At 36.7% G+C, this 18,944-nt stretch overlaps 1 long non-coding RNA gene across 1 annotated transcript in view; it reads right to left on the minus strand.

Moving 5' to 3' along the window:
* Positions 1-3,788: 3,788 nt before the first annotated feature.
* Positions 3,789-18,944, minus strand: part of LOC128295213 (uncharacterized) — a 38,228-nt gene continuing 23,072 nt past the window's right edge. Inside the window, exons 2-3 of the long non-coding RNA XR_008285553.1 lie at positions 4,530-4,611; positions 3,789-3,842 (exon numbers count right to left, since the gene is read on the minus strand). This is a non-coding gene — a long non-coding RNA (uncharacterized LOC128295213). The remainder of the gene's footprint in view (positions 3,843-4,529; positions 4,612-18,944) is intronic.

An 18,944-nucleotide genomic window follows, 5' to 3' on the forward strand; every position in this document is an offset into this window, starting at 1 on the left:
CAGGCCACATGGGCATGTCCCAGGCCACACGGGCGTGTGCCCCTATTCTCAAGAAAAAGTTTTCAAAGTTCTTGGTTTAATCCCAAAACACTTTCTAAGTATATTTTGGGCCTCGTAGGTCCATATTAGGGTCTTAAAGGTGGAATTTGAGAAATTTAAAATTGAAATATAGATTTATGACTCGGCGTTGTTCATTATTAGTGTTTAATTTCGGTAATGTCTCGTAACCCTATTTCGGTGACGGGTTAGGGTTAAAAGGTGTTACATTTTATTGGTATCAGAGCTATCAGGTTTAGCCGATTCTCGGACTAAATCGAGCTCGTAAGTGAGTCTAGAAGTACATGCCACAGTTAAGTCAAAACTGAGTCGGGATTTTTGGATGCTGACCTATCTAATTGTTTTTGTTTTATAGATTAAAGATGTCTGATGAACACCTTGATGATATAAATGAAGAAATGTTCACTGGGGATGAAGAGTCGTATGATTTAGATGAAACAGAGTCAGCTACTCCCAGTGTAAATCCAGTTAGAAACCAACCCCCTAATGTAAAAAGAGATAAAAAAAGGTAGAAGTGAATCTGAATTAGTAAAAATATTAGCTGACACTCTTCAGCGAGCAGTAGAGTTTATACCTGCTATTACGACTATATATGTTCCTAGACAGGCCTCAATTAAGGAATTAAGAAAATATGGTGCCACAGAATTCTTGGGTCTGAAAGGAGTTGATCCGTCCATAGCTGAAAATTGGATGGAGTCGACCAAGAGAGTTTTGCAACAACTAGAATGCACCCCTCGGGAAAGTCTGTTATGTGTTGTATCATTATTACAATGGGAGGCTTATGTATGGTGGGAATCAGTGGTTCGACATTTACCAGAGAATCAGATAACTTGGGATCTATTTCAAAAAGAGTTTCAAAAGAAATATATCGGAGAAATGTATATCGAAGACAAGAAGCAAGAGTTTTTGACGTTGCAACAAGGTGACATGTCAGTAATAAATTATGACAGGGAATTCTCGAGACTCAGTAGATACGCCTCAGAGTTTATTCCAATTGAAGCTGGCAGTTGTAAGAGATTTTTACAGGGTCTGCGAAATGAGATCAAATTACAGTTGGTATCTCAATGTATCATTGAATTTGTTGATTTGATTGATCGGGCCAAGATGGTAGAGCAAGTCTTAGAATTTGACAAAAATTTTGAAACTTCTAAATTGGTTGGGAAACGTATGGGAACTGCAAGTTCGAACCCTTTACCTAAAAGACCCAGGGATTCTCGAAGTGGATGGAGATCTAGTTTTAGATCAGATAAAAGAGAAAAGAGTCAGGGGAAACAAACTACAGTATCCATCGGTAGTGTAAGATGTCCGTCTCGAGATGTTAATATTCCAGATTGTGAACATTGCGGGAAAAAGCACAGAGGTGAATGCTGGAGATTGACTAGAGGGTGTTTTAAAAGTGGATCTATAGACTATTATATTAAAGATTGCCCAAAGAATGATAGTGTTACACCTGTGACATCACAAAGATTGATCTCTACTACTAGAGGCAGAGGATCGGGCAAAGGTAGATCAGTATCTAGAGGATGAGGTACGAGAAGAGGGAATGACATAGTGACCCAGCAGTCTGAAGCTAGAGTGCCGGCTAGAGTATATGTGGTTAGAACCAGCGAAGAAGGTGATACCCATGATGTGGTAACAAGTATATTTCTACTATATTCTGAGCCTGTTCATGCTTTAATTGATCCTGGATCTTTGCATTCCTATATTAATTCAAAATTAGTTGAGTAAGGAAAATTAAAATCTGAAATATCTAGAGTGTCTATTGAGGTGTCGAGTCCGTTGGGGCAAACAGTGTTAGTGAACCAAGTCTGTCCAAGATGCTCATTAATTATATAGAATAAAACTTTTCTGGTTGACTTGTTAATTATGTCATTTGGGGATTTTGATATAATATTGGGAATGGACTGGTTATCTGAACATGTAGTGAGTGAAGGTCGGGTTGAAGTAAATGGTATTTATACTTGTGGGCCAGCACGAATTGTTTTAGCAATAAAGGCTAGTAAATTACTTCAGCAGGGTTGTTCAGCATATTTGGCATATGTTATTAATTCAGATTCAGTTGGAAGCCAGTGCAGTAAAATTCGAATAGTTTGTGAGTTTATTAATGTACTTCCTGAAGAATTATAGGGTTTACCGCCAGATAGGAAAGTCGAGTTCGTTATTGAGGTTTATCTGGGCACAACTCCAATCTCTATACCTCTGTATCGGATGTCACCTACAGAGTTAAAAGAGCTGAAAATACAGTTGCAAGACTTATTAGACAGTGGTTTTATTCGACCGAGCATATCACCGTGGAGAGCTCCGGTATTATTTGTTAAGAAGAAAGATGGCTCGATGCGACTCTGCATTGACTATAGACAGTTGAATAAAGTAACAATCAAGAACAAGTATCCACTTCCTCACATTGATGATTTGTTTGATCAGTTGAGAGGAGCTTCTGTATTTTTGAAGATTGATTTAAGATCAGGCTACTACCAATTGAAAGTAAAAGAAAGCGACGTTCCAAAGACAGCTTTCCGTACAAGGTATGGTCACTATGAGTTCTTAGTAATGCTATTCGGGTTGACAAATGCTCCAACTGCTTTTATGGATCTCATGAATCGTATCTTTCAACCATATTTAGATCAGTTTGTAGTAGTTTTTATTGATGATATACTAGTTTATTCAAAGTCAGATTCAGAGCATGATCAGCATCTCAGGATTGTACTACAGATATTACGGGAAAAATAATTTTATGGAAAGCTCAGCAAGTGTGAATTTTGGTTGTCAGAGGTTGTATTCCTAGGTCATGTAGTATCTGCAGATAGAATTCGAGTTGATCCAAAGAAGATTGAAGCGATTGTACAGTGGAAACCACTAAGAAACGTATCAGAGGTACGTAGCTTTCTTGGTTTAGCTGGGTATTATAGAAGATTTGTAAATGGATTCTCGAAGATAAATTTGCCAATGACCAAACTTGTAACGCCCCCTTTACCCGAGACCGTGGCCGGAGTCGAGCACGAGGCATTACTAAACTTATTTGAGCACTTAAACAAATTCAAACAATTTATATCACACTTTCCAGACAAGCTGTCCAACTGTGTCATAGTTGCTAAATAATTCATATCTCGAGTTATAAAACTCGAAATCCAAATCCGTAAATTTTCTCTGAATTTATACTCATATATCTACTTACCAATTTTTTTCTAGAATTTTTGGTCTAGCCAATTAGTACAGTTTATTATTTAAAATCTCCCCTGTTTCAGGGTTTGACTACTCTGACCTTTGTGTATTACGAATCAGATATCTCTCTGTACAGAGCTTCAATGACTATGCCATTTGTCTCTAATAAAACTAGACTCAATAAGGAATCTGTACATATAAAGTATGACTTCTAATTATCTTTGTAAAATTTATGGTGAATTTCCAAAGTCAGAACAGGGGATCCAGAAATTGCTCTGGCCCTGTTTCACAAAAATTTAAACATATCATAAAATATAGCTCATATACCTGTTTTGCTTCTTCCATATGAAAATAGACTCATCGAGATTCGATTCCATAATTTATTCATTATTTAATTCCATTTCTACTATTTTTAGTGATTTTTCAAAGTCAAACTACTGCTACTTACCGAAAACTATTTTAGTACAAATATTGTTAACTAGTTTATAACATCTTTACTTCAATTCATTCAAACTCTATACATGCCATATAAATCTTCAAACATAAAATAAAAGCTACCGAATTGATCTGGATAGTGTGCTTTGTTGTGTTGATCCGATCTACCCACTTCACTTCAAGTCAATCTACATAAAATATTAAACACACACAAGTAAGCTTATTGAAGCTTAGTAAGTTCATAGGTTAAAAGTAATCCTTACCAAACATAATATTTCCAAACAATACCAAAACATTTACTAAAGTTTCCTGCGATTCACAACCATTGTTATAATAATTCACATAGTTGAGCTCAACAAGAATAACTACTCAATTTCTTTCATTTGGATCACTTCTCTTTATTTCTTAAAATCAAATTAGGAAACGGCTTACGAAATTGAGTATGTCGTTGCTCAATGCCACGATTCACAACTCAGTATGGTTTTCCTCATTGAAATACCATACCTACATTTTTCAACTCGGTATGGGAAATGCCATACCTACATTTCTTAACTCAAGATGGATTTGATAATACCATACCTACATTTCACACTTCAGATGGATAATACCATACCTACATTTCACATTTCAAGATGGATAATACCATACCTACATTTCACACTTTGCCATGGAACAACCATGGTCTTATCCAATCAATTCATCACACGTCACGATACTGAACGTACTCAATCCTGCGTTTTTCCTAATTTGCATTTCCACATTTATTCTTTCATTAACAAAATCTACACAATCCCACAACAAATTCGTATATAATAACACATTATAAACTTCAATCATTCACAAATAAACATCTAAATTCAACCATATGAACTTACTCGGCTAATTTGTAGAAGATATTGAAATTTTGGGACTATTCCGCAACTTTTTCTTTTCCTCGTTCTTCTTTGGATTCTTGATCTATAATATAAAATATTTCTACTCATTAGCATTTATTTGATTTCTATTTCACTTCACAATTTATGCTGTTCAAATTTCGAAATTGCACTTTTACCCCAAAATTTATAGTTTTCACAATTTAGTCCCTACTCAATTCACCCATCAATTGAACTAATTTTTCTCAATTAACACTTTATTTTATCATTATAAACTATTTCAAAACCTTTTATATTCTGAATTTCAACAGCAACCTTCAATTCACAACTTTTTCACAATTAGGTCCTAAATATCATTTCCTATCAAAATCACTTAATAAAACCACCTTAATATGAAATTAGAACTTAAATTTCATAATAATTCATCACAAAATTCCCTTATCCATCCAGGGTAACTTCCAATTTCACCCATAAAATCAAAAACTAATGAATTCTACAAGTGGACCTAATTGTAAAAGTCATAAAACATAAAATTATCAAGAAAAAGCAAGAATTAGACTCACATGATGTAAAAATATGAAAACCAGCTTTCTCCAGACCTTCTATGGCGTTTTGGCTGAGAAATTATGAAGAAAATGTCTAGATTTTTCAATTACATCATTATTTAACTATTAACTTTTATCTATTTCCAATTTTGCCCCTTGTTCACATTGTTTTCTTGCTTATTTCATACCCAAACCGTCCAGCCATTAACCTTTGGGTCTAATTGCTCTTTAAATCCATCTTTTTAAATACTTAAGCTATTTACTCACAATGTAACAAATTTTGTGCTATTTTCAATTTAATCCTTTTCAATTAATTAGCCATCCAAACGTTAAAATTTTCTAACTAAACTTTAATACTAACTCAATGACACTCCATAAATATTTATAAAAATATTTATAGCTCGATTTTCAACTTTGAGGTCTCGATACCTCATTTTTGACCCGTTTGACCTAATAAATTCTTTTAATTCACTAATTTCACCATTTCACAAATTCTTCTAAATTCTTACTTGACTCATAAATATTAAATTACTATCTTGTTCAATCTTATTTGTCGAATTTAGTGATCTCAAATCACCATTTCCGACACCACTGAAAATTAGGCCGTTACAAAACTGCTACAAAAGAATGTACCATTTGTATGGGATGATCAATGTCAAAAATGTTTTGAAGAATTGAAGCAAATGTTGACAGAGGCATCAATTTTGAAGATACCAGAACCGGGAAATGATTTTATTGTATATATTGATGCTTCATTAAGTGATTTGGGCTGTGTACTGGTGCAAGAGGGGAAAGTAATAGCTTATGCATCTCGTCAGTTGAAACCACATTAGCGTAACTATCCAAGTCATGATTTGAAGCTAGCAGCAGTGATTTTTGCCTTTAAGATTTGGAGACACTATTTATACGGATCATAAAAGTTTGAAATATCTTTTCTCCCAAAAAGAATTGAATTTGCGACAGAGACTGTAGATCGAACTTTTAAAAGATTATTACTGTGTCATAAACTATCATTCAGGAAAAGCTAATGTAGTGGCTGACGCTTTGAGTAGAAAAGCTGCAATTGATTTGAGAGCAATGTTTTCATGGCTCAGCATCTATGATGATGGGAGTTTGATAGCTGAATTGAATGTAAAACCAGTAATGTTTGACCAGATTAAATTAGCTCAATTGAAAGATGATAAATTGTTGAAGAAAAGAGAGATGATACAGACCGGTACGATAGAAAATTTCAGTATTGATGCACATGGATGTTTAAGGTACCGAGATCGAGTTTGTGTTCCTGCTAAATCTGAATTGAATGAGTTAATACTCCGAGAGGCACACGAGGTTCATTTGCTTTACACCCGGGAGGCACAAAGATGTATCATGATCTACGAGATTTGTATTGGTGGCCAGGAATGAAAAGAGATATAGTTGAATATGTTGGTAAATGTCTTACATGTCAGCAAGTAAAGGCGGAACATCAGGTTCCTACTGGGTTACTTCAGCCGATAAGTTTTCCCGAGTGGAAATAAGATCGCATCACTATGGATTTTGTTACGGGCCTACCGTTGTCAGTGAGTAAGAAAAATGCTATTTGGGTAATAGTTGATCGGCTTACAAAATCAACTCACTTTATAGCAGTCAGAATAGATTGGTCATTGCAGAAGCTTGCAGAAGTGTATATTCGAGAAATTGTTAGATTACATGGTATTCCAATATCTATAATCTCAGATAGAGATCCTCGATTTACATAAAGATTTTGGAGACAGTTACATGAGTCATTAGGCACATGGCTTAATTTCAGCACAATATTTCATTCGCAGACTGATTGACAATCCGAATGGGTAATTTAAATATTAGAAGATATGCTTCGGGCTTGTATCATTGATTTTGAAACAAATTGGGAACGTTATTTACCTTTAGCTGAATTTGTGTATAATAATAGTTTCCAGTTAAGTATTCAGATGGCTCCGTATGAAGTATTGTATGGACGAAAATGTAGATCACCTGTGTATTGGATTGAACTGAATGAAAGGAAAGTGATTGGACAAGAATTGATTCAAGAAACAGAAGAGACAGTCAAAAAAGTACAAGAGAGACTAAAAGTTGCATTTGATAGACAAAAGTCCTACATTAATTTAAAACGACGGGATATTGAGTATTCAATTGGAGATAAAGTATTTCTTAAAGTTTCTCCATAGAAGAAAGTGTTGAGATTTGGTCGGAAAGGTAAATTGAGCCCTCGTTACATTGGGCTGTATGAAATTGTAGAAAGAATCGGACCAGTTGCTTATCGATTAGCTTTACCTCTGGAATTATAGAAGATACACGATGTTTTCCATGTTTCAATGCTACGTAGATATAGATCAGATCCTTCCCATGTCATTTCTATTGAAGATATTGAGATTCAACCGAATTTATCTTATGAAGAAGAACTAGTTGAGATTCTAGCACAGGAGATAAAAGAATTAAGAAATAAAAGGGTTCCTCTAGTGAAAGTGCTATGGAAAAGTCATAAGGTGGAAGAAGCGACTTGGGAACCGGAAGAAACTATGAGAATTCAGTATCCCCATCTATTCTCAGGTAAATTTCGAGGACAAAATTTATTAAGAGGGGGAGAAATGTAACGACCCACATTTCACGGGCACCGGAAAAGTGAGTTTAGGGTTTCCGTCTTAGGAAAATGAGTTCGTAAATATTTATAAAAAAATATTTACAAAGTTAATTGTGAGTTAAATTAGATTTTAATTAGGAGAATTTATTTTTAATTAGAAGTAATTAGTAAGAAATGACTAAATTGAATAGAGCATAAAACTTAATCATAGAATAGAGAAAGGATAAAGGATTAAATTAGTAATTAAACTAAATTAGTGACATGTGTGAGTTAGAAAATAAATACATGTATATTTAAATTATTAGTACAAATGTATATAATATATATATTTACTTATAAATTAAGTAAAAATATTATTATTATTATTATTATTATTATTATTATTATTATTATTATATTTTATCAACTAATTGAGATAATGACAAACGATGGTGATAAATTATTACATGTGTACATGTGTGTGTGAATATACTTGTAGTATTTTTATTTGTATTAATTAGAATATTGTATAATTAGTTATTAAGTAAATAAAGAAACAAAAGAAAAAAAAAGAGAAATAGTTACAGAGAAGAAACGAAATAGAAAGAAAGAAAGAAGAAAAGAAAAGAAAAAGGAAAAATTAGGGTTTGAAAGCTTGGAAATTAAATTGGTAAGTCAATTAAGTCTCTTTCTTAGTGATTTTGATGTTTTTGAAGTTCTAGAGTTGAATACTTTTGAATTTGTGTGAAAATATTGAAAGATGATGGATTTTAAGTAGGGCTTATGTTGAACTAATGATGAAATTAGGAGTTTAATTGATAGAAATTTTGATTTAAATTGATTTAAGGATTGAATTGTAAACAATGTCATAAGTTTTGTATTGTAGGAACTAAATTGATAGAAATTCAAAATTATGGAAAAATGATACAATCTTAGATATGATTGCAATCTTAGATATGATATGCAATCTTAGAAGATATGATTTTGTAACCTTAGAGATTTAATTTGTAGATACCTTTTAATCTTAACTGTTGATGTAATTGATCTGTACCGTTGGATTTGAGGAGGTTCAACTATAAATAGAGGCTTCTCCCTTCATTGTAAACACACTGGAGTTTTGGGAAACAATAAAAATTTTTGAGAGCTTTCACTCAAATTTCTCTCCCTCTTACGTTCTTATTTTCTACAGTTTGTTCTTATTTTATTCTTTGTTCATCTTCGTTTTTCAACCCTTTTTATTTTGATTTAATCCATGTTTCCCTTTTTTTATATATTTTAATTTTTTAATAATTTTAGTATCATATCAAACTCTTTCATTTTTTAATAATTTTTTTTAGTATTACTCTTAGTAAATTATTTTTTAAATTTTACTCAAATCATTATTTTAAAAAATATATATTTCATTTAATGGTCATATTTTATCCAAAAGTTTTTCTAAAATGAGGCAATGTTTTTCGTATTGAGGAATTCGGGAAATAGTGCCCTAACATGCTGGGTTGCGATTTCTCGTTTGTCTAAATGCCTAAAGTATCCTTCTAAATAGATTTTGTAAATCACGAGATGATTTCAGTTACGAGAGTTTAAGAATATCGTGTCCTATCATGCTGGATGTGATGTTTGTATTCTTTCGGAGCTATGGAATCTCGATTTTTCAACTTAAATAATTCCGGTTTTAAAAAATGGATCCTATTTTTAAATCCTTTCAAATTTTTTACATTAAGATAGAAAACTATTCAATTTGGTACCAATTTTGGGTGTTGCGAGGGTGCTAATCCTTTCTCGTACGTAACCGACTCCTGAACCTGTTTTCTTAATTTTTGTAGACCAAAATGTTTTATAAGGTGATCCAATCACACCTAAAAAGGTTGGTGGCGACTCCCATTTTCGTTTTTCAAAAGTCAATCCCCATTTTTCAAACATCCTTTTAAAAAATGGTTTCGACAGCTTGGCGACTTCGCTGAGGACTTAAGAGAGTCAAGCCAAGAAATTGAGTATTTTCTGTCTTAATGTCGGAAGTTTGGAAAATTTAAAATTGGATCATTTTTACATGTGTTTGCTGCATATGTTTGTTACCTTATTGCTGTACATTGCATTTGCATGACCGTTGTGGTCACACCCTTAAGTGGGAGTGAGAAGCTACGCTTTCATAAGGTTTTCACCTTTGTACGAGCTAGTGGATTGCTTCCGGGATACTGTACCTATGTCTCATGAGATTTTCATCTCCGTATGGCCATAGGGAAATGTGTCCCCCTAAACTGAACTTGGTCTATATGATCCTATAATGGGTGAAGACCAAGGAATCTGCTGGTTCAGGTACCCTGGCTTTAGAGCTAAAACTCATATAGTAAACTTTCAAGAGTTTAAGAAAGATAGTGATAGCCTTTAGTAAGCTACCCTTGTAAGTACTTGTTTATCATTTTTTATGACACTGACCTATTTTTATTTTACTGTTATTGTATGTCATTTGGCATTTAAAGGTGTCGATTCACGGCTCGATTTCTAGATTAGAAAGTTTTGTAATGAGGAATGAATACCTTGATAGAGTGGAGGACAATGCTTCATGCATGCACAGTCGAGAAAACCCAGTTAGAGAAAGGATATAGTGTCACTGAGGGATATACGTCAGAGTTATGGGACTTCACCCGTATTAATTCGACGCAGAATGAGTTTCAAGAGCTGAGAAACATTTAGGCCCAATGGGATGAAGAGGCTAAGCAGCTTTTCTATCAGAATTATGGAGACCTTCCCTATTTGCTAGACGTCAAAGTAGATAGGTACTTGTTTCGAGCTATGGTACAGTTCTGGAACCCTGCTTATGGTTGCTTTACATTTGGTGATGTTGATCTTGTACCTACTTTGGAGGAGTATACGACTTTACTGCGTTGCCCGAGAATTCAGGGTCACAAGGCTTATGTTAGGCCTGCTAGTATTCTAACTTTTGCAAAGAAGTTGGTGATGATTACTGGGATGAGTGAGCAGTGGGCTGTAGCTCGTATACAGTAAAAGGGTGATAGTAAGTGCGTTCCATGGGCCGTTTTGAGGGATTTGATATCGACACATCCAGATGTAAAGAAAAGGGTTGACGTCCTGGCTTTGAGTATTTACGACATGGTGATTTTCCCAAAGGTGTTGGGGCACATAGATGAGGCAGTTGCGGATTTGTTCGATCGCGTTGGTAAGCAGAATACACCGGTACCAGCAATCTTAGCTGAGACATTTAGATCTTTGTGTGCATGTCGGAAAGCCGGCAAAGGTAGATTCATTAGATGTGCATAGTTGCTGTTGGTTTGGTTCCACAGTCATTTTTGAAAGCTTGATAAGGTTCTTTGCCGAGTATTCTTTGAGGGTTATTCTCTCTTAAAAGAAGCAGTAAACATGCCGAGGAGAGATGACATTTCAGAGGAGAGGTGGATAGACATTCTTTAGAATCTTTGAGAGGAAGATGTTATGTGGAAGGCTCCTTGGTTGGTTCCTAGTGAAGTCCTTTACGCTGTGGCAGTTTTGATTGGGTCCCTTTGCCAGGAATTTGGAGAGTTGTTGGATATGCACCATTGCTTGTTCTAAGGCAATATAGAGCGAGGCAGTTCATACCGGTTACACAGAGTTTAGCTCAAAGTGATTTCTCTTATAAAGGAGATCACTATAAGAAGAAGATGTGAGAGATTTCTGAGGTTTGGAAGAAGCCTTTTTGTATGAAGATCTTGACCGAAGGCTCGACGTCAATCCTTGAGTATAAAGGATGGTTTAGTAGGAGAGTCAACGATAATGTCCCTAGGCCAATTTTGGGAGTGACTCGATCATTAGAAGAGAGCTTACAAGTGATTCCATCAGAGTTGGAGGTTATGAAGCAAGAGTTCGAGAGAAAGAATTCGGATATTGAAAAGAGGATTGAGAAGCTCGAAGAGGAAAAAATGTGCTTAAGTCTCGACGTCGATGTTCAAAAGATAGAAGTCGAGAAGGTGACAAAGGAAAAGAAAAAGATCGAGGAAGATTGAGATGATTTAAAGACGCACTACCAAAAGGCCCAGGTAACGTTGAAAAGGGTCGGATTAAGGAGATCTCCAGAGCAGTGGCAGCAAGAGATTCAGGAAGAAAGACCCAAAGCCGAGTATTGGGAGAAGAAGTTCCAAGAGATGCAGTTGCGTAATCAGGCCCTAGAGAAGGAAAATCAAGAATTAAAAACTAAGGTGGTTGAACTTGGATGATCTCTTCATCATCACCGAAGTCGTAACCTTGCAATCGAGTTAAAAGTAAGCTTGAATAAGATCGAGGAAATGAAACATGATATCGGAAGGTTGGAAGCAGCACTACAGGGCTGTGAGCTACGAATTGAGCAGCTCAAGGCAAGAGAAGAACAGTGGAAGGGAGAACTTCACCATCTTCAAGATCAAGTTGGAAATAGGGATTATCTCATGGGAGAAGCCTTAGTTCAGATTCGAGAGGTTGCTGAATACTTGCAGGATTTGGCAGTACAAGCTAGAACGCTGAGTATAATGTATGAGTCATCGTCAGACAGAGGACGAGAGTTAACATTGTTATTAGATAGGGTTAAGACTCTAGGCCTACGGGTGAAAGCGTATTTGTAATCCGTTTTATGAAAATATTTTTGTTCCTTAAATAACGTTTTCTAAAATGAAATTGAATCAGAATCGACATCTTTTTGCATTTATGCATTTGCATTTCATAGCATCTCATTGTATCATATGCATTCAAGTTTATAGAAATACCCTAATTAGTTAAAATTAATAGGGAGAAAGAGAGTAAGAGAAAGAAAATCTGGAAGCAACACATCACTACGAAACTCATACAAAAACTAAGAACATGGACCAAAGATTTGAACAGTCACAGAAGGACATGCAGGACCAATTACAAGAGCAATTGGCAAAGATGCAAAACGACATGAGGGAGCAAATGTTGGAGGAACAAAGGAACATGATGGCTGAGATGGCCTATCTTCTGAGGGCCACTGATAAGGGAAAGGCTCCCATGGCAATTACTGGCGAGGAAGGTGAGGATCATCCTCCAGGTTTCACCCCACCCCACGTGCCTACACAAACCGAGGCATTTCCTAGGAGGCCATCTGTCACTATAAGGCCCCAACAAGGGTCGGTCGATACTGGGATCCCTACGAATTTCCCAACTGGTTCAGGATTCAATTTGGGTGACAATCCTACAAATCCTGTCATTCCTGACTTAGACATGGCTGAAAAAGAGGATCTAAGAATTGAGGCTGCAAGACAGTTGGAAGATCGCTGCAAATGGTTGGAGGAAAAGTTCAAGGCTTTAGAGAATACTGATGGGCATCATAGGGTTAATGCCAAAGATCTAAGCTTGGTCCCAGACTTCGTGCTTCTTCACAAATTCAAGATGCCAGAATTTGAAAAGTACAATGGGACTACTTGCCCAAAAGCCCACATTACAATGTTCTGTAGGAGGATGACTGGGTATGTGAATAATGATCAATTGTTGATTCATTGTTTCCAAGACAGTTTAATTGGAGCAGCAGCCAAGTGGTATAATCAATTGAGCCGGGCCAGAATAAGTTCATGGAGGGATCTTGCACAGGCCTTCATGCAGCAGTATAATCATGTGACTGACATGACTCCGGATAGGATCACGTTGCAAAACATGGAGAAAAAGCTTAATGAAAATTTTAGGCAATATGCACAGAGATGGAGAAAGGTAGCAATGCAAGTTCAACCACCGTTGTTGGAGAAGGAGACTACCATGTTGTTCATCAACACTCTAAATGCTCCATTCATCACTCACATGATTGGGAGCACCACCAAAAGCTTTACGGATATAGTCATAGCGGGAAAGATGATTGAGAATGCCATAAGGGGTGGCAAAATTGAGGGGGAAACAACTAAAAGATCGGCCCAAAAGAGAAAGGATAGTGAAGTGAATAACACAAGCACTTTTAACACGAGGGCAATCACAGTTGGTCAACCTAAAATAGCTGTGGTTGAGCAACAGTGTTCTCAAAGGCAGGAGTCAGGTACAAGGCAGAATTCTGAAAGGATGCAATTCACACCTATCCCCGTGACGTATCGTGAGCTCTATCAAAGCTTATACGATGCACATTTTATTGCTCATTTTCACTTTAAGCCATTGAAGCCCCCATATCCTAAATGATATGACGTAAACGCCAGATGCGAATACCATGCTAGAATACCGGGGCATTCAATTGAAAACTGTACTGGTTTTAAGAAGGCCGTAGAAAGGCTTATTAAGATGGGGGTAGTGAAGTTCGATAATACCCTGAATACTGAAAACCCATTACCAAATCATAGCAATCAATGAGTGAACACCATTGGTGAAACCAGTGAGAGGAGAATAAAAGAAGGCGTGGCTGAGGTGAGAACGCCGATGAAGATGATTTGGGAAGAAATGGTAAAAAGAGAGATAATAATCTCTAAAGAGAGGAATAAATGAGCATGGGACTATTGTGAGTTCCATGCCGAAGAGAGGCATAAGCTTCAAGAATGCGACGAGTTTAAGGCATTGATACAAAGCCTTATGGACAACAGGGAGCTAGGATTTTATGAAGCTGGGCCAAATGAGAGACATATATGCACATTAGAAGGTGCACCGAAGAATCAAAACCGGCTAAGAATCATTATTTCTTTAACAGGAAGTAATGAAGTTGAAATACCGACGGTACCGAAAGTCATCATTCATAAACCTGTTTCCTTTCTTTATAAGAATAGCAAGAGAGTACCATGGAGTTATAACTGCCATATGTTAATACTGGAAAGAGAGGATATAGCAAGTGCTTCTAAGGAAGTTCAAGGTAAGGGTTCCCATACATGGAGTGGGAGGCGGTATGATACAGTGGACGTCAGAGAGGAGCCCACAAAAATAAAGAATGTTAGTACAGAGAAGGAGAAAGAGGCTGAAGCACCTATTAAGGAGCCAGTAAAGGAGGAAGATGCTAGGGAATTTCTAAAGTTCCTTAAACATAGCAAGTATAGCGTGGTCGAGCAATTGCGTAAGCAGCCGGCTCGCATATCAGTCTTGGCTTTACTTCTGAGTTCTGAGGTGCATCGGGATGCATTGATGAAGGTGCTCAACGAAACATATGTCACCCATGACATATCCGTTAACAAGCTGGACCGACTGGTGAATAACATAAGTGCGAATAATTTCATTTATTTTAATGATGATGAAATCCCACCGGGGGGCAGGGGGTCAACAAAGGCCCTGCACATCACCACTTGATGTAAGGTGTACACACTTCCAAGCGTGCTCGTCGATAATGGATCGACTTTGAATGTTCTACCATTGTCTACTCTGAACAGATTACCCATTAACAATTCTCACATGAAGACAGGTCAAAATGTGGTAAGAGCCTTTGACGGTACAGAAAGGAAGGTGATGGGAAGGATTGACATCCCCTTGGAAATTGGGCCGAATATATACAAAATAGACTTCTTGGTGATGGATATCAAGCCCTCCTACAATTGCTTATTTGGAAGGCCATGGATACATTTAGCAGGAGCGGTGCCCTCATCGTTACACTTAAAATTAAAGTTAGTGACGGATGGACGGTTAATAACCATCAATGCGGAGGAGGATATTATAACCGCAGTCACTAGAAAGGCCCCTTATGTCGAGACGAACGAAGAGTCTATTCAGTGTTCCTTTCGCTCTTTAGAATTTGTGAATGCAACCTTCATTTCAGAAGGGAGTGAGCCATCGGCGCCAAAGATAGCAAGAGCCATGAGAATGGCTCTACAAATGATAGTGGGAAAGGGAGCCTTGCCAGGAAGGGGGTTAGAAAAATACCTTCAAAGAGGGACTCAAATCCCAGAACTAAAAGAGAAGAGAGATCGCTTTGGTCTGGGCTTCAAGCCAGACTATAAGCAAATGAGGAAGGAAGTTGAGAAGCGCCAAGAGGGAAGAAAAGCGCGCTTTAATAGAAGAGAAGTGGAGTGAGAGCCGATGACATTCCCTCCAATATCCCAAACCTTTATATCAGGAGGGTTACTTTTAGAAGAAGGTCATCAGATTAATGCTATACACAACAAAGGATCAGAGCAAGGAAACCTTAAGGGCATTCGCCCTTACGAACCGGGAAGCTCTCTGAACAATTGGACTGTGGAGGAACTTCCTGTAGTCTTTAAGAATTTTTCAAAGTAATTCTTGAAACATTCTTGTTACTCTAGAGCCTAAGAGTAATAGGATTTCATTTGTGAAATGGGCTTACAATCTTCTATTATTTTTTAATAAAGCATAACTTTTATCAATTTGAACGATTATTGTTTCATTTTTATCAACCAATATTCCGTTAAATTTTGGCAATTCTTATTCTTTCATTCATAGCACATAAATAATCATTCTTAAATTCATTTATTCTTTATACGTCACAGATCCCTAGATATCAATGACATGAGCATTGATATTACAAATCCTGATTTCTCTCGTGAGCAAGACATGTGTTTAGAGGAATTACAAGATTTTGAAGATGTCTAGGATTGTGATGTGTCTCTAGATTTTTTGAAGATGGTAAAATAGGAGGAGAAATAAATCATGCCACATGAAAAAGAGGCAGTAGAGAATGTAGCCATAGAGGAAGGGAAATAGGTGAAAATTGGCACGCATATTGCTGATGATATAAGGCAATGACCGATTAAGTTGTTACGTGAGTTCAAGGATATCTTCGCATGGTCCTATCAAGATATGCCAGGGTTAAATACTGATATTATGGTGCATCGTCTTCCAATAAGATAGGATTGTAAACCAGTTCAACAGAAGTTGCGAAGAATGAGACTAGATATCGTATTAAAAATAAAGGATGAAGTCAAAAAATAGTTCGATGCAGGATTCTTACAAGAGGTGAAGTATTCTGAATGAGTATCTAACATTGTACCAGTTCCTAAAAGGATGGGAATGTACGAATGTGTGTTGATTACAGGGATCTGAACAAAGCTAGCCCAAAAGATAATTTCCCTCTGCCTCACATAGACACTTTGGTAGACAACACAGCGGGATATTCGTTGTTCTCCTTCATGAATGGTTTTTCAGGGTACAATCAGATAAAGATGCATCCTGAAGACATGGACAAAACCACCTTCATAACCTTGTAGGGGACTTTCTGTTGCAAGGTAATGCCCTTTGGGCTAAAGAAATGACCAAGTACTGTTGAGATGTGTTGACGCCGTGGAAGTTAAGTTAATCTTGAAAGAAGTTCACGAGGGTGTTTGTGGGACGCATGCTAATGGTTTCACGATGGCTAGACAAATCATGAGGTTTGGATATTATTGGTCTACTATGGAAGGGGATTGTATCAATTACGCCAAGAAATGTCATAAATGTCAGATTTATGGAGACAAGGTTCATGCACCACCTTTACCTCTACATGTTATGACTTCTCCATGGCCTTTTTCCATGTGGGGCATAGATGTTATTGGGTCAATATCACCAAATGCTTCAAATGGACATCGCTTTATTTTTGTGGTTATTGATTACTTCACGAAGTGGGTAGAGGCTGCTTCTTAATGCAAATGTTACTAAGTCAGCTGTAAGTCGATTCTTGAAGAAAGAGATCATCTGTCGGTACGGGATGCCTGAAAGGATCATATCAGATAATGCATTGAAGTTGAACAACAAAACAATAGCAGAAGTTTGCAGTCAGTTCAAGATTAAGCATCATAACTCTTCTCTGTATCGCCCAAAAATGAATGGGGCAATAGAGGCAGCCAATAAGAACATCAAGAGGATAGTGGGGAAAACGACTGAAACCTATAGAGATTGGCATGAGAAACTACCATTTGCACTCTTAGCTTATCGAACATCCATCAGAACTTCTATTGGGGCAACCCTTTTTTCGCTGGTATATGGAATAGAGGCAGTGCTACCTATTGAAGTAGAAATACCTTCTCTCCGAATTTTGTCAGAGATAAAACTAGATGAAGCAGAATGGATTCAATCCCGGTATGACCAATTAAACTTGATTGAAGAAAAGAGGCTAAAAGCTATTCGCCATGGCTAGATGTATCAGAAGCGAATGATGCGAGCTTATGATAAGAAAGTTCGTCAAAAAGAATTTCACGAGGGGGATCTTGTACTGAAAAAGATCCTTCCTATTCAGAAGGACTTTAGAGAAAAATGGATGCCGAATTGGAAAGGGCCGTATGTCGTAAAGAATGCCTTCTCTGGGGGTGCATTGATCTTAATGGAAATGGATGGGAAGAGTTTACCCAATCCAGTGAATTCAGACTCAGTCAAAAAGTACTTTGTCTAAAGGAGAGATGAATTCAGGGTGAAAACCCGCAAAGGGCACCTTCAGTTTTCGAAAACAATATATATATATAGAGGGGCCAAGGTGAAAACCGCAAAGGGCGCCTTGTGACCAAAGAGGTTTTGAGTTGAAAACCCGAAAAGCCAGCTTAAATTTTGAAGAGCACACGGTAATCTTGCTATATCTGATTCAACAAACGGTGAAGCGTGTTGCATATCGGGGCATCAACAAAGTACTTTGATATTTTAAACACATGTTGAACTCAAGAAAGTCTTCATGAAGCTGGTGTATAGACGCTCGAGCGGCGATATTTAGGGCATCTAACTTCTGTCCTGTTTGCTATCTTTAGATTCTCTTCAAATATAAGCTATCAGATTAATTCCCTTTGTATATTTGACAAAATTCATTCAAATCTAATTATTCTCAAGATTAAATTCATCTTCCATTATTCTTAAAGTATGTTGCATTAAAATAATGATAGATGAACTAAATAATTTTCACAAATGAAGTTTTGCTTATTACTCTGGAAATTTCTAGATAATACAAGAAACTAAAACAGAACAATTGTTCTAAGAATTCACGTAAGTGAGGTTTGAAAGAACTCGAGAAAATTTTTTCTTTAGTCTAAAATGACGATTGGACAAATCAAACGATTCGATCCTAAGAGAGGATCATCTTATAAGCATTTTTGGTGGGTCATAGCGTTTGAAGAATGATACAAACCCACAAGCTGAGTAGGAATGATACTTCGAGAGAAATAAGGATAAACTTCGACGAAAGAATGAGTGGTGACGTCTGGAATAGGGGTCATATTCATAAACATTTTGCATTATAACAGGTTTAATTAGGAGTGTTTGACTCACTTCGATCATAGCATCCTAATCATTAGGCATGAACTCATACACATTATACAGGTTATGTCCTTCAAGGGACAATGAAGATTAATGAGCCTTTACCCCCTAAGTAGTAGGGTAACAGGCTAAAGCATAGCAGATTTGACCTTCAAGTGTTTACGCTGAAGCAGATCCAAGATGATTTAACATCTCTGTACT

The sequence above is a fragment of the Gossypium arboreum genome, chromosome 7, assembly GCF_025698485.1.
Source record: "Gossypium arboreum isolate Shixiya-1 chromosome 7, ASM2569848v2, whole genome shotgun sequence".
Taxonomy (NCBI): Eukaryota; Viridiplantae; Streptophyta; class Magnoliopsida; order Malvales; family Malvaceae; genus Gossypium; species Gossypium arboreum.